The 13,356-nt window shown below is 45.0% G+C and overlaps 1 protein-coding gene across 3 annotated transcripts in view; it reads left to right on the top strand.

Moving 5' to 3' along the window:
- Nucleotides 1–13,356, top strand: part of GRAMD4 (GRAM domain containing 4) — a 349,985-nt gene that overhangs the window by 26,884 nt on the left and 309,745 nt on the right. The gene's annotated exons all lie outside the window — the stretch shown is intronic.

Below are 13,356 nucleotides of genomic sequence, written 5' to 3' on the forward strand. Positions count from 1 at the left end.
TGGCGGCTTTATCTTATAAAAGCCCTTACCTGATTTTTCACACGGATAGGGCAGAATTGAGGACTCGTCCTCAATTTCTCCCAAAGGTGGTTTCAGCGTTTCACGTGAACCAGCCTATTGTGGTGCCTGCGGCTACTAGGGACTTGGAGGACTCCAAGTTACTGGACGTAGTCAGGGCCCTGAAAATATATATTTCCAGGACGGCTGGAGTCAGGAAATCTGACTCGCTGTTTATCCTGTATGCACCCAACAAGCTGGGTGCTCCTGCTTCTAAGCAGACGATTGCTCGTTGGATTTGTAGTACAATTCAGCTTGCACATTCTGTGGCAGGCCTGCCACAGCCAAAATCTGTAAAAGCCCATTCCACAAGGAAGGTGGGCTCATCTTGGGCGGCTGCCCGAGGGGTCTCGGCTTTACAACTTTGCCGAGCAGCTACTTGGTCAGGGGCAAACACGTTTGCTAAATTCTACAAATTTGATACCCTGGCTGAGGAGGACCTGGAGTTCTCTCATTCGGTGCTGCAGAGTCATCCGCACTCTCCCGCCCGTTTGGGAGCTTTGGTATAATCCCCATGGTCCTTACGGAGTCCCAGCATCCACTTAGGACGTTAGAGAAAATAAGAATTTACTTACCGATAATTCTATTTCTCATAGTCCGTAGTGGATGCTGGGCGCCCATCCCAAGTGCGGATTGTCTGCAATACTTGTATATAGTTATTGTTACAAAATTCGGGTTATTATTGTTGTGAGCCATCTTTTCAGAGGCTCCTTCGTTTGTCATACTGTTAACTGGGTTCAGATCACAGGTTGTACGATGTGATTGGTGTGGCTGGTATGAGTCTTACCCGGGATTCAATATCCTTCCTTATTATGTACGCTCGTCCGGGCACAGTATCCTAACTGAGGCTTGGAGGAGGGTCATAGGGGGAGGAGCCAGTGCACACCAGCTAGTTCAAGCTTTTACTTTTGTGCCCAGTCTCCTGCGGAGCCGCTATTCCCCATGGTCCTTACGGAGTCCCAGCATCCACTACGGACTATGAGAAATAGAATTATCGGTAAGTAAATTCTTATTTTTTACAAGAATATACAGTATCCACTCGGATGTAAAAATGTACACACTTTAATGAAGAAGAATATATGGCGTTTATTGGCTAACTACTCTCAAATATATAAACAAAATATTTTCTGCTAGCTGTCGTACCCTTCAGAAACCCTAAGAACATAATTTTAGTAATTTACTGCATCAAACAGTTGAGAATTTAGACAAAAAACTGTGGATGAATAATAATATGCATAAATAAGTAAAAGGACTCCTTTTTATTCAAAAACACACATCCTCCCGGTGGAAACAGTCATTCACATATGTCTTCAAATAATAAAATACACACACATATGTATGGGCCCGCGGTCGTTCATTCTTGGGCAGAGTCGTTTATGCCTGCAAGCAAATGTGGATGGTGTCGTCCATATTAGAATGCAGGGCTATAGGGCCAGGCGACGTCGGGGAATGAAGAAACTTCACTCCTTCCGTCATCCACCTGCTGCCGGGTCGGTTGTCTGGCACCTCGGCGGCAAATCTTCAAATGTGTTAGGGGGCTTTAGTAGCAAAGAGGAGATGTAACAGTGGTGCACAAGCTACTGCAGATGGTTGGATAACTGCCTGGGGGAGGGAAAGTAGCTGTGTGGGAGCAGGTTTGTCAACTGAAATCCTTCCCATCTGAAATACTGTATATTAGCAGAACAGTGAATGATATCTGTAAGCCTTGGGGAATATGACTGGGGGCTAGTGGATTAAAAAAAATATATATAAAAAAATTGCCAAACTTTCAAAGAAATTAGAAACCCTCTTATACAGATGAAGGGAAAATTGAGATCAGCCAGGTACAGGTATTACAGAGTATAACATATTTCAATTGCGTCTGGAGTTGTGACTAAAGAGCAAGCGGACAAAGGCAAAGTTGAGTGTGTTTGACACCACTGCAAATTACTGTGTGCAGAGTTATGGTTTGTACACACTAGGACAACTTTCAAACATTGTGATGTCATCAGCGATGAGACCCGGCGGGAGGGGGGGAGCGGGGGCCATGCTGCATTTGGTAGCATGGCCCTCGTTGACTATGTTGTGGGAACACGCAACATAATGCATACACACTGGATGATAAAGTGAACGATGTGTCCGAATTGGGCACATTGTCCACAATATCATCTAGTGTGTATGCACCTTTAGACAAACAGAAATACACCTTTCAAAGGTATGTGCATGTTTGCACTCATGAAAAGTAGAAAAGCAACCGTTCATGTGAGGGGAGACCACAGCGCTAGGTGTGAATGAATGTTAAGGTTTCCCCTTGGGGCACTATATAAATAAAGCATGATGATAATTGTAGATGAGTGGTTTGGCTTTGACTCTGTTCTTCCCGTCAATTTGGGTCTATCTTTCTTGTATACTGTGTATATGTCCGTGAAAGGTTACGTTTTGGATAGTTTTCAAACACACTGTGGCAGAAAGTACAGATTCAAAGCCAAACCGCTCGTCTCTAATGATCAAGTGAAAACATGAAGGCAACTAGTTTAATTGAAACTTGTGAATGTTATCTGTCCAAGTACCCACATAAGGTGAGCTGGTTCTCACAGAGGAATGGGACTTGATATACTGGCTGTCTGGATCCCGGTACTCGCCATACTGACACTGGAATACCGGCTGCCGGTATACTGACAAGTATTTTCCCTCTTGGGTGTCCACGTCACCTCTGGAGGGAGAACAAATAGCACCCGTGCTCGCAAGGGGCTCTTTTGCGCTTGCCCCGCTGCCAGGATCCCGACGCCGGGGAAACTTGCTACACCCCTAACAGGGTGCTGCTATTCAGCAGACACCTCTCTTGTACTTGGCTTACTGTGTGAAATGTTTTCTTGGCTTTTTGGTTTCTCTTTGATTTATATTATGTTCTTTGAAACGAAAAGAAAAAAATAAATTGTGTAATTTGCACCTGCACTGGTTATCATCCTATCCTTTCTACCACTATCAAGTCAGATGTCATGAATGTTAAGGCTGTCTGATTAATCATTGTCCTTATCACTGCTGGCACTGGCAGGCGATATCACACTAAGCCAGAGCAATGAGGGAAAAAGTCTGCCAGTTTGCTAGTTCTTGTTCCTTGTGAGTTGAGGGACACTACATATAAGGATATTCTAACCTTCCGAAGTTCAGATGCTACTAAGGGAGGAGTGAGCTGCTCTTCAGACTTCTAATGCCACAGGTGTGTGTGTGTGTGTGTGTGTGTGTGTGTGTGTTTTGTGTAAGTTGTATGGCTTATTTCATAATGACTGTTTACCTCATATACCTTATTAAGGCTGAATACATTTCCGCTACGATGGCACAAAGTACCCGTACAGCAGCTGCATCCTGGCTTTCAGCTTGATTTAGCTTAAATTTTAAATGGTGACTTAACAGACATGTTTAGCGTCAGCATTTTTATGACCCACTTGTTCAACAAAGGATACATAGCAGAGGGTGCAGTGACATTGCATAATTAATTATGAAACCATTTTAACATTTGGCAGAACAATTGTAGAGAAGTTTTTTCCCAGTTTTCAATAGGCATGCATTAACGGACCTGCTAGTTCATCATAATATAGACGTGGATTGTGTATATTGCATAAACTGTGTGTTCTCACTACAGGTTGAGTATGTGTATTGTGTTTAACTGGTTTGATATGTCAGTCCTTGGTGTAACTGTAGAATCCTGTTCTTCTACTTGCAATCTAGTCTCTTCTGCTTGGTGTAGTAAATAGTTGGTTTGTATTAATGTCAAGATGAAGAGTTACTGACTTGACAAACTTTTCAGGTCTTTCTAGTAAGTCTATCATCCTTCCTGTGTGACTATAAAATAGACTTTTATTCATTTTTTCAACCCTTCCTCATGACAAAGGATATTTCTTTTTCATCCACTAGGGGTCACTGGAGTACTCTTGGGATATGGACGGCTTCCACAGGAAGAAGGCACTGAATAAATTAACTTTGAAACTACACCTCCCCTCCATATCCCTGAGTACCTCAGTGTTTTTTCTGTGCTCGACACAGTTAGAAGGCTTGTGGAGTTTGTCCACATTTCATGGAATTTTTTCTAAGTTTTTCTTTTTTCAACGATTTACCACATCCCTTCCCCCCTTCCAATAGGCGTGGGTCCGGGATAGTGAAGGCTGCTTTAGCAGCTGTGGGTGTCGGACCTCTCTAAAAAGAGCTCCCTCACTACCACGTGCAGGACTAAAACCTGCAGTAAAGGCTGGACGGAACTTACAGAGAAGCCCCGTCATAGCCCTCACCACAGGATCCAGGTATGTTAAACGGGGGTGGTCAGCTCACGCTGCCGCCCCACTGTGTGGGATACTGTGTGTGTGTGGTCCCCCGCCGCTCTGAGCCGCGTCAGCCACATGGTTTTATGCATAGGCCGCTCCATGAGTAACTTTGCTGCCACAGTGATGTTCCCTGCACACAGAAATGTCAGGGTCACTGGATAAAAGCTCATGATTCAACTCTTATTGATAAAGGGAATACAGCAGCGCTGCATATGTATTACAACAGGCTATGAAGTCTTTGTTAAAACAGGATACAAGTTATATGTGCAGGTTTGAGTGCAACATAAGATGTTTATTAAATCTGCCTACATAATTATAAGTCGGCACTTTGTGTTATACTGTGAGCATGGGGACATATTAACCATGCTTCCTGTTGTTTTTCCTGTTGTATTTCCAGAATTTCCTGTGTTACATCTCTCCTCCATTGAAGGCGCAGGGGTGTTAAGGGGAATTTGGGATCAGGCATATTGCTGGCGTGCACTGCACTTGTCCAGATATATATTTATAGAGACACCTTAGTGCTATTTACTGAGTCGCGCAAGTTGTCTGTCTTTGTATTTTTTGTATTGTCTGCATGAGTAACACACCAGCAATTACTAATAAGCAGTTTCCCTGCCATGTCTAAAACATGGATATACACTCACTTCTCTTACTATTATTTATATCATAACTGTTTATAATGATATTATCCTAAAGTCTGCAAATCTGAATCATGGCCGAGGCAGCCAAATACTGGCTTTGTTCACTGTTGTAAAGTAAAATATGTTCTAACAATTGGTCAGCACATGGTGCTTATAAAACAGTATCTGTGGAGCACTGCAAGCATTGTGAGTTCAGGTCTCACCTGCAGCAGCTTTGGCTTAATTCACTTGGCCACACCACACTGGATACGCCCAATCTCATCTGATTTTGGAAGCTAAGCAGTGTTGGGCCTGATTAGCCACCTGGGAGTACAAGGTGCTGTAGGTATTTTTTAATCTACAACCACACCACACTGGATACGCCCAAACTCATCTGATTTTGGAAGCTAAGCAGTGTTGCATATTGTTTGCCATCTGGGGAGACTGGTGATCCAACTAGATTGCATACTAATGCATGCTAGTTTAAACTGTAAAAAAAAAAAAAAAAGATACATTCTGGTAGCTCAGTTTGGGCTTAAACTATCAATATAAACCTACCATAGGTTTTACAGTCATGATAGCTCTCCAGAGGCCGCTCCCAAGAGCGCGCTCCCGGCGCCGGCCACTAGATAGGGCCCATTAACTAAGCTGTGGTTATGCAGCAGTCATCTCAGGTTTTAAGCCTGTGTGAGGTCACATTTAGTTTCAGACTTCTAAAAAATTATCATACCTCTGTATCAGGATGTATCTGGATATATGTATATGGGTATATAATATATATGTGTATGTATGCATATATGGAATATATATATTTATTAAGGTCTGAGTATGTGTGAATATACATTGTTGTATGTATGTGTAGATATATATATATATATATTATGCTGACATTAAAAATCTAGTTTTGCAGTAAGCAAGACTAATTGGTCAGCACACAGTGCTTATTAAACAGTATCTGTTGAGCACTGCAAACATGGTGAGTTCAGGCTCACCTGCAGCAGCTTTGCTTATTGTTTTTACAGGTGGCTCTGTAGCCAAGTGGTTAGGCTTCCTGTCCACAGTGAACATTGTGATTGCATGGACACTGGTTCAGATCCTGGTTTAACAGGTGTTTAAACAAAAACAAAACATGGTAGGACACCATTTTTTAACATTACTTCCTGGTTCTTTCCCGGAGGTTGCTGCCCTACAACACTTAGCCTCTGGAGGAGCGGGGTGTTGTTAGGAGTTTAATTTATTGATTGTTTTTGTACAGCATGACTACAGGAAGATTCACTATTGCTGGTAACCACATGCACGGTAATGCAGGTTTATACACACATTACTTCCGTGGTGTACTTACTGGTTGGGGTACATGATCACTAAGTCTAATGCATAGTCAAACAAGCAGCTTCGCTGCAAAGTCGGTCACACAGTGTGTCGGACAAATACGAATCTGGGCCAGTGGCGCAATGTATAACGCATCTGACTACGGATAACAAGATTGTAGTTCGTCTCCTACCTGGCTCGTTTAAGTTGCCGTGATCGTATAGTGGTTAGTACTCTGCGTAAAAACTGCACAGACAGACCCTTACCGGTCCTCTTTGGGGGGAATGCGGGGGCATGTACTGCCTGGAAAAAAAAAAAAAATTTTTTTTTTTTTACTGTTTCAGTTAGATTGTTGCGGTCGATTTACCGCCAGCCCTCATAGCACCAGGCCAGTACGTCAGGTTCTCAGCGAAGGCTGAACAATTTTCAATGAGAGACAATTGCAATTATTTGGGTGTTAAACTACCTATCGGAGTGTACCTACACAGCAGTAGGGCTGTTGCTTCGCCCTGCTTTGGTTAGGGTTTGAGGTAACAAGGCTGTAGTGGCAGGACACTCCAGTTCAGGTTTGCCCTAAATAAAGACCACCTTACACTTCTTGCTGCCTACAGCTTCGTTGGACGTTGGCAGTTGGTTCTTGCGTTTTCAGCTTCGCTAGTGGCGCATAACGTCCACTTTGGCTACGTTCCTAACAGGCAGAGTCGGATTCCAAACGAGATAGATTGCAGACCAAGTGGGGGGGAAAATCTGATTTCCTACCATTGTCTACGCGAATTCCTGAATGATTCCGTCTCAACGACTTCAATTCCTAGGTATGATTCTCGATACGGTAAATCAAAGAATTTACCTACCTGAACAGAAAGTACAGGTCATTCGTCATCTGGTACAATTAGTGCTCAAGCCACGCACAGTCTCGGTTCATTTGTGCATTCGCCTATTAGACACAATGGTGGCGGCTTTCGAAGCGCTTCAGTTCGGAAGACTTCACTCACGTCCTTTTCAATTGGATGTGCTCGCACAGTGGTCGGGCTCGCATCTGCAGATTTACCGCAGGGTGAGGTTGGCTCCAAGGGCCAGAGTGTCTCTACTCTGGTGGCTCAAAGTACAGAATCTAACCGCAGGGAAACGGTTCGGCGCCTGGAATTGGATAATTCTTACGGCGGACGCGAGTCTCAGAGGTTGGGGAGCTGTAGTTCAAAATTATCAGCTCCAGGGTCTCTGGGCAGGTCACGAAAGATTGCGGTCTATAAATGTCCTGGAACTCCGGGCAATTTACAATGCGCTACGACAAGCAGTGCACAGGCTGCAGGCTCAGGCTGTCCAGGTGCAGTCAGACAATGCGACGGCGGTCGCATATATCAACAAACAAGGAGGAACGAAAAGCCGTATGGCAATGCGGGAAGTAGCTTGAATCCTCTATTGGGCCGAGTATCACCAAATGATATTGTCGGCAGTAGTCACTCCGGGAGTGGACAACTGGGAGGCGGATTATCTCAGCCGTCGGAATTTTCATCCAGGAGAATGGGCATTAAATCCAGAAGTGTTTCACATGCTAGTCCAGAAGTGGAGTTACCCGCAGGTGGACCTGATGGCATCTCGCCACAATCATCAAACGTGTCAAACAGGTCGTGTCCAGAACGATAGATCCAAAGGCAGTGGCGGTGGATGCTCTCACAATCACGTGGCCATACATTCTCGTGTATCTGTTTCCACCGTTTCCGCTGCCCCCTCTGTGGCTTAAACGGATCAAAGAAGAGTCCGTCACAGTTATACTAGTGGCGCTTCTTTGGCCTCGGAGAGCTTGGTTGTCTGATCTCCGCGGTCTACTCGCAGTCGGTCTTTGGCCGCTCCCACTACGTTCGGACCTGTTACAGCAGGGTCCGTTCCTTTACCCCGATTTAGCGCGGCCGCGTTTGACGGGGTGGCTGTTGAGACAGCCCTCTTAAGAAGAGAGGGCATTCCAGAATCGGTTATACCAACCATGTTACGAGCTAGGAAGCCGGTTACTGCAGCTCATTATTACAGAATTTGGCGTACCTACGTAGGTTGGTGTGAAGCTCGGAAGTTTCCGACATCATCCTTTAAGTTATTCCGTCTTTTGTTATTTCTACAGATGGGGTTAGATGGAGGTCTGAGTTTATCCACACTAAAAGTGCAGATATCTGCGTTGTCAATTTATTGTCATAGTAGATTGGCCCTATTGCCGTCGGTTCACACCTTTATGCAGGGTGTCCTCAGAGTTCAGCCTCCATTCACTCCACCTACTGCGCCATGGGACTTGAATCTGGTTTTTAGATTTCTTACAGTCTTTTTATTTTTGAACCATTACAACAAGTGGATATTAAATTTCTCACTTGGGAAAACAATTTTTCGTTTAGCCTTAGCAAGGCGTGTTTCAGATTTGGGTGCTTTGTCGTGCAAGCCATTGTATTTAGTGTTTCATGATGACAGAGCGGAACTTCGGACGAATTCCGCTTTTCTACCAAAGGTAGTGTCATCTTTTCACATCAATCAACCAATAGTAGTTCCTGTGTTAACAGGAGTCTCTGGTAGGTTGGATGTGGTACGCGCATTACGCATTTTATGTATCCCGAACGTCGACAGTTCGTAAGACGGATACGTTGTTTGCTCTCTATGATGCTGCCAAGATGGGTTGGCCAGCTTCTAGGCAGACCTTATCCAGTTGGATTAAACTGACCATACGTCAGGCTTGCCTTCATGCTAGGTTACAGCCACCTACATCAGTAACGGCTCATTCCACACGTGCTGTGGGAACGTCATGGGCAGCGAGTCGTGGAACTTCTACGACACCGCTTTGCCGGGCGGCTACATGGTCTTTGGTGCACACGTTTGTGCGCTTCTACAGGTTTGATACGTTTGCGGCATCAGCATCTAGCTTTGTCCGCCTAGTGTTACAGGTGCCAAACAGCTCTCCCGCCCACGGGGGAAACTTTTTTACGTCCCAAGAGTACTCCAGTGACCCCTAGTGGATGAAAAAGAAAATAAGATTTTGGTACTTACCAGGTAAATCCTTTTCTTTGAATCCATAGGGGGCACTGGACGCCCACCCAGAGCAGTTTACCTGGTTTGGGGTAGGTTCAGTAGATCTTATGGTAACGCATTATCACCGACTGGTTCAGATTAACAAGTTCTAATCGGTTATGGTGTCAACTGTTTAGTTGTCAGTAATGTTGTGTCAACTTTATTGTTGTCCGTTATGTTATATGTAATTCTCCATTGTCAACCTCCTCTATCGCTCCTGTTCGGCTCAGTAAAAAACACTGAGGTACTCAGGGATATGGAGGGGAGGTGTAGTTTCAAAATTAATTTATTCAGAGCCTTCTTCCTGTGGAAGCCATCCATATCCCAAGAGTACTCCAGTGCCCCCTATGGATTCAAAGAAAAGGATTTACCTGGTAAGTACCAAAATCCTATTTTCTGAAGACTTATTGTCACAAGTCAAGCTGTTATATGTGATTCCATTTAATTCATAAGTATACAAAACAAATGCATATTTTAGTTTTGTTGGATTTTTCCTTTAAAGGCTGCAGTTGGAAAGCCAAAGGTCAGTGATGTATTTTATGTTTAAAGTTATATAAAAAAATATATATTATATATTTATTATTTTAACGCTCTTTTTCCAATAGGACGCTCAGAGCGGAATTCAATTGTTCTCCGCCGGCATCCAGTATTTTGTGCCCACTGCTGTGAGCGGAAATGCATGAAAAAGGGACCTGTTTGGGTGCCAAAACTGCACTTTTCCCAATCGCGCCCAGCACTTTGGTCGGCTTTAGTAGCTTTACACGGCTAAACCCGACCTCTATGATCACGAAAATTGAAGATTGCCCCCTGCGATCTCCTGTCACTTTAGATGGGAGATTGGACGCGATAATCAATTGAATATCTCCTTGGGTACTTAATATTGCATATTTGGTTTAAAACATTTTACTCAACAAATGAAAGTATTTAATATTAATCCTTGTTATAACATTAATCCCTGTTATAACGATGTATGATCTGCTAAGAGCAACACATATGTCTCCATACCAGTATAATCTAGTTGCATAGGCAGGTTTTGACAGTATGTATTTTTCTTAGATTTCATTCTGCTGTTACATTTTATTTCTCTTACGTCCTAGAGGATGCTGGGGACTCCAAAAGGACCATGGGGTATAGACGGATCCGCAGGAGCTTGGGCACACTATAAAGACTTAAACTGGGTGTGAACTGGCTCCTCCCTCTATGCCCCTCCTCCAGACCTCAGTTAGACTTTGTGCCCAGGAGTGAATGGACACACACTAGGGGAGCTCTACTGAGTTTCTCTAAAAGACTTTGTTAGGTTTTTTATTTTCAGGGAGACCTACTGGCTACAGGCTCCCTGCATCGTGGGAGTGAGGGGAGAGAAGTCAGACCTACTTCTTCTTAGTTTAAGGGCTCTGCTTCTTAGGCTAATGTACACCATTAGCTCCAGAGGGTTCGATCACTTGGTTCGCCTAGCTGCTTGTTCCCGGAGCCGTGCCGTCACCCCCCTCACAGAAGCCAGAAGAAAGAAGCCGGGTGAGTATTAGAAGAACAGAAGACTTCAGTGACTGCAGAAGACTTCAGTAATGGAGGTAACATGCAGCGGTCGCGCTGCGCTCCATTCTCCCACACACCAACGCACTCACAGGGTGCAGGGCGCTGTGGGGGGAGCGCTCTGGGCAGCAAGCTACTGAGGGTCTTTTAGGCTGGCTTAAGTTGTTATTCGGTGCCCGGGCACCGTGTCCGCTACCCCCGCCAGCATATCGCAGCGGTTCCGCTGCGCGCCATTGCTCCCACACACCAACGGCTGGTATCGGGTGCAGGGGTGGTGGGGCGCCCTGGGCAGTAAGTTTTACATTATTTTGACTCTCCCAGAACACATATACAGTAGCCACTGTATATGGTCCCCTGCCTGCATACAAAGGTTATATTATTAGCGGGCTACCACGCACCGATAAGGGGCGGGGCTTAGCTCTCACAACAAGATACAGCGCCATTTTTTTCTCAATGTCCCCGCCAAAACGTGTACAGCACAAACAAGTTGGGGCACATACTGTTAGTGTTATGTGGAGGAATGTATAACACTATTTGATTTGGAAATAGGCATGTAATTATGGTTGTGTATATTCTCTGTGTGCTCCCTGTCAGATATACACTTGTGTCGACATGTGTGAATGTTCTGTCACAAACGACTGTGGGGTTCACTGTCTGCATCGCCGACGCCTGTTTGGTACTTGATACAGTAGATACTGAGTCAACAGATCGGTTGTGTTATGCTTGTTCATAGTAAACACGGTATGGGAGACACAGTAGTATGTGGGTGACCCTGTCGGCACCAACTGTTATTACCGGGTGTAATTTGACATGCTGTAACTAACTTATACCTGTATGTATATATATTTATATGTATTTGTATGGTTCGGTTCCATGAGCCTGTAGCTCGAGCACAGACATGGTTATGTTTGTGGGGGAATGTTATTAAAATTATATTTGTATAATTCCCTCGGACCCCTTGGGGTCGCAAGAATGTTATTTTGCCTGGTTACTACTCCCTGCTGTCGACGATTACTAGGTTTTCGGTCTACTATAATGTTTCCTGGTAGATCCACAACTGGGGCATTCAGTACATGGTCATACACATTCAGAACATATTAATGTCACTAGGGTCCCGAAGGCTCCGAAAAATCCGCTTATATGTATGTTATATGTATATATAGGTAGGATATGTGTGTGTATATGTGTATTACAATATGTATATTCATCTTATGATTTATAATGAATGCTGAAGTAATAGTATTCCTTCTCATGTGCTGTCACTCTGTTGATGAAGCTCTAGGTCGGCCGTGACGAGTGGGTCTCTCATCCTCTCAAGGAGTCAGAATGTTTATTCTTTTCCCGCGGCGGAGAGAATACTGTGAAAGTCAACTCCTGGTCGACACGGGGTCCTGTCACAAAGGATTGGATACAGGAAGCTAAGTGATATTTTATTTCTGTTCTTTGGACTTATTTGCATTACGTGCACATGAGGGAGTGTTTATATTCGGAAGGACATCCGATAGAATTATCCTACAGAGATAGGGGATTTTCCTTATGTTGGGTCTTCTCTATACATCGCGGCAGGCTGCAGTGAGTATACAGGAGGTGGCCGGGGAAATGCTGAGGCTGACTCCGAGAGATACTGGAGTTTTTTCCCTGGGGCGGTGTGCCGCTGTATGGGGATGTCTTAGTTCAGTCAATCTCGGCGGATACGGCTGGTAAATCTAACTTAGTGAGTTAGATTCCCTCACAACGGTTGGTGACGCATTATTTTGTGGGATGCAGTCGCTTTAACTAGTTCGGTACCGTTCTTTTTTTCTCTGACGTCCTAAGTGGATGCTGGGGACTCCGTAAGGACCATGGGGAATAGCGGCTCCGCAGGAGACGGGGCACAAAAGTAAAAGCTTTAGGATCAGGTGGTGTGCACTGGCTCCTCCCCCTATGACCCTCCTCCAAGCCCCAGTTAGATCTTTGTGCCCGGCCGAGAAGGGTGCAATCTAGGTGGCTCTCCTAAAGAGCTGCTTAGAGTAAAAGTTTTGTTAGGTTTTTTATTTTCAGTGAGTCCTGCTGGCAACAGGCTCACTGCAACGAGGGACTTAGGGGAGAAGAAGTGAACTCACCTGCGTGCAGGATGGATTGGCTTCTTAGGCTACTGGACACTAGCTCCAGAGGGACGATCACAGGTACAGCCTGGATGGGTCACCGGAGCCGCGCCGCCGACCCCCTTGCAGATGCTGAAGAGAGAAGAGGTCCAGAAATCGGCGGCTGAAGACTTCTCAGTCTTCATGAGGTAGCGCACAGCACTGCAGCTGTGCGCCATTGCTCTCAGCACACTTCACACCAACGGTCACTGAGGGTGCAGGGCGCTTGGGGGGGCGCCCTGGGCAGCAATGAAAGTACCTATGCTGGCTAAATATACATCACATATAGCCTCTGGGGCTATATGGATGTATTTAACCCCTGCCAGGTTGTCAGAAAAACGGGAGAAGAAGCCCGCCGAAAAGGGGGCGGGGCCT

The sequence above is a fragment of the Pseudophryne corroboree genome, chromosome 6 (genome assembly GCF_028390025.1).
Source record: "Pseudophryne corroboree isolate aPseCor3 chromosome 6, aPseCor3.hap2, whole genome shotgun sequence".
NCBI classification, from domain to species: Eukaryota; Metazoa; Chordata; class Amphibia; order Anura; family Myobatrachidae; genus Pseudophryne; species Pseudophryne corroboree.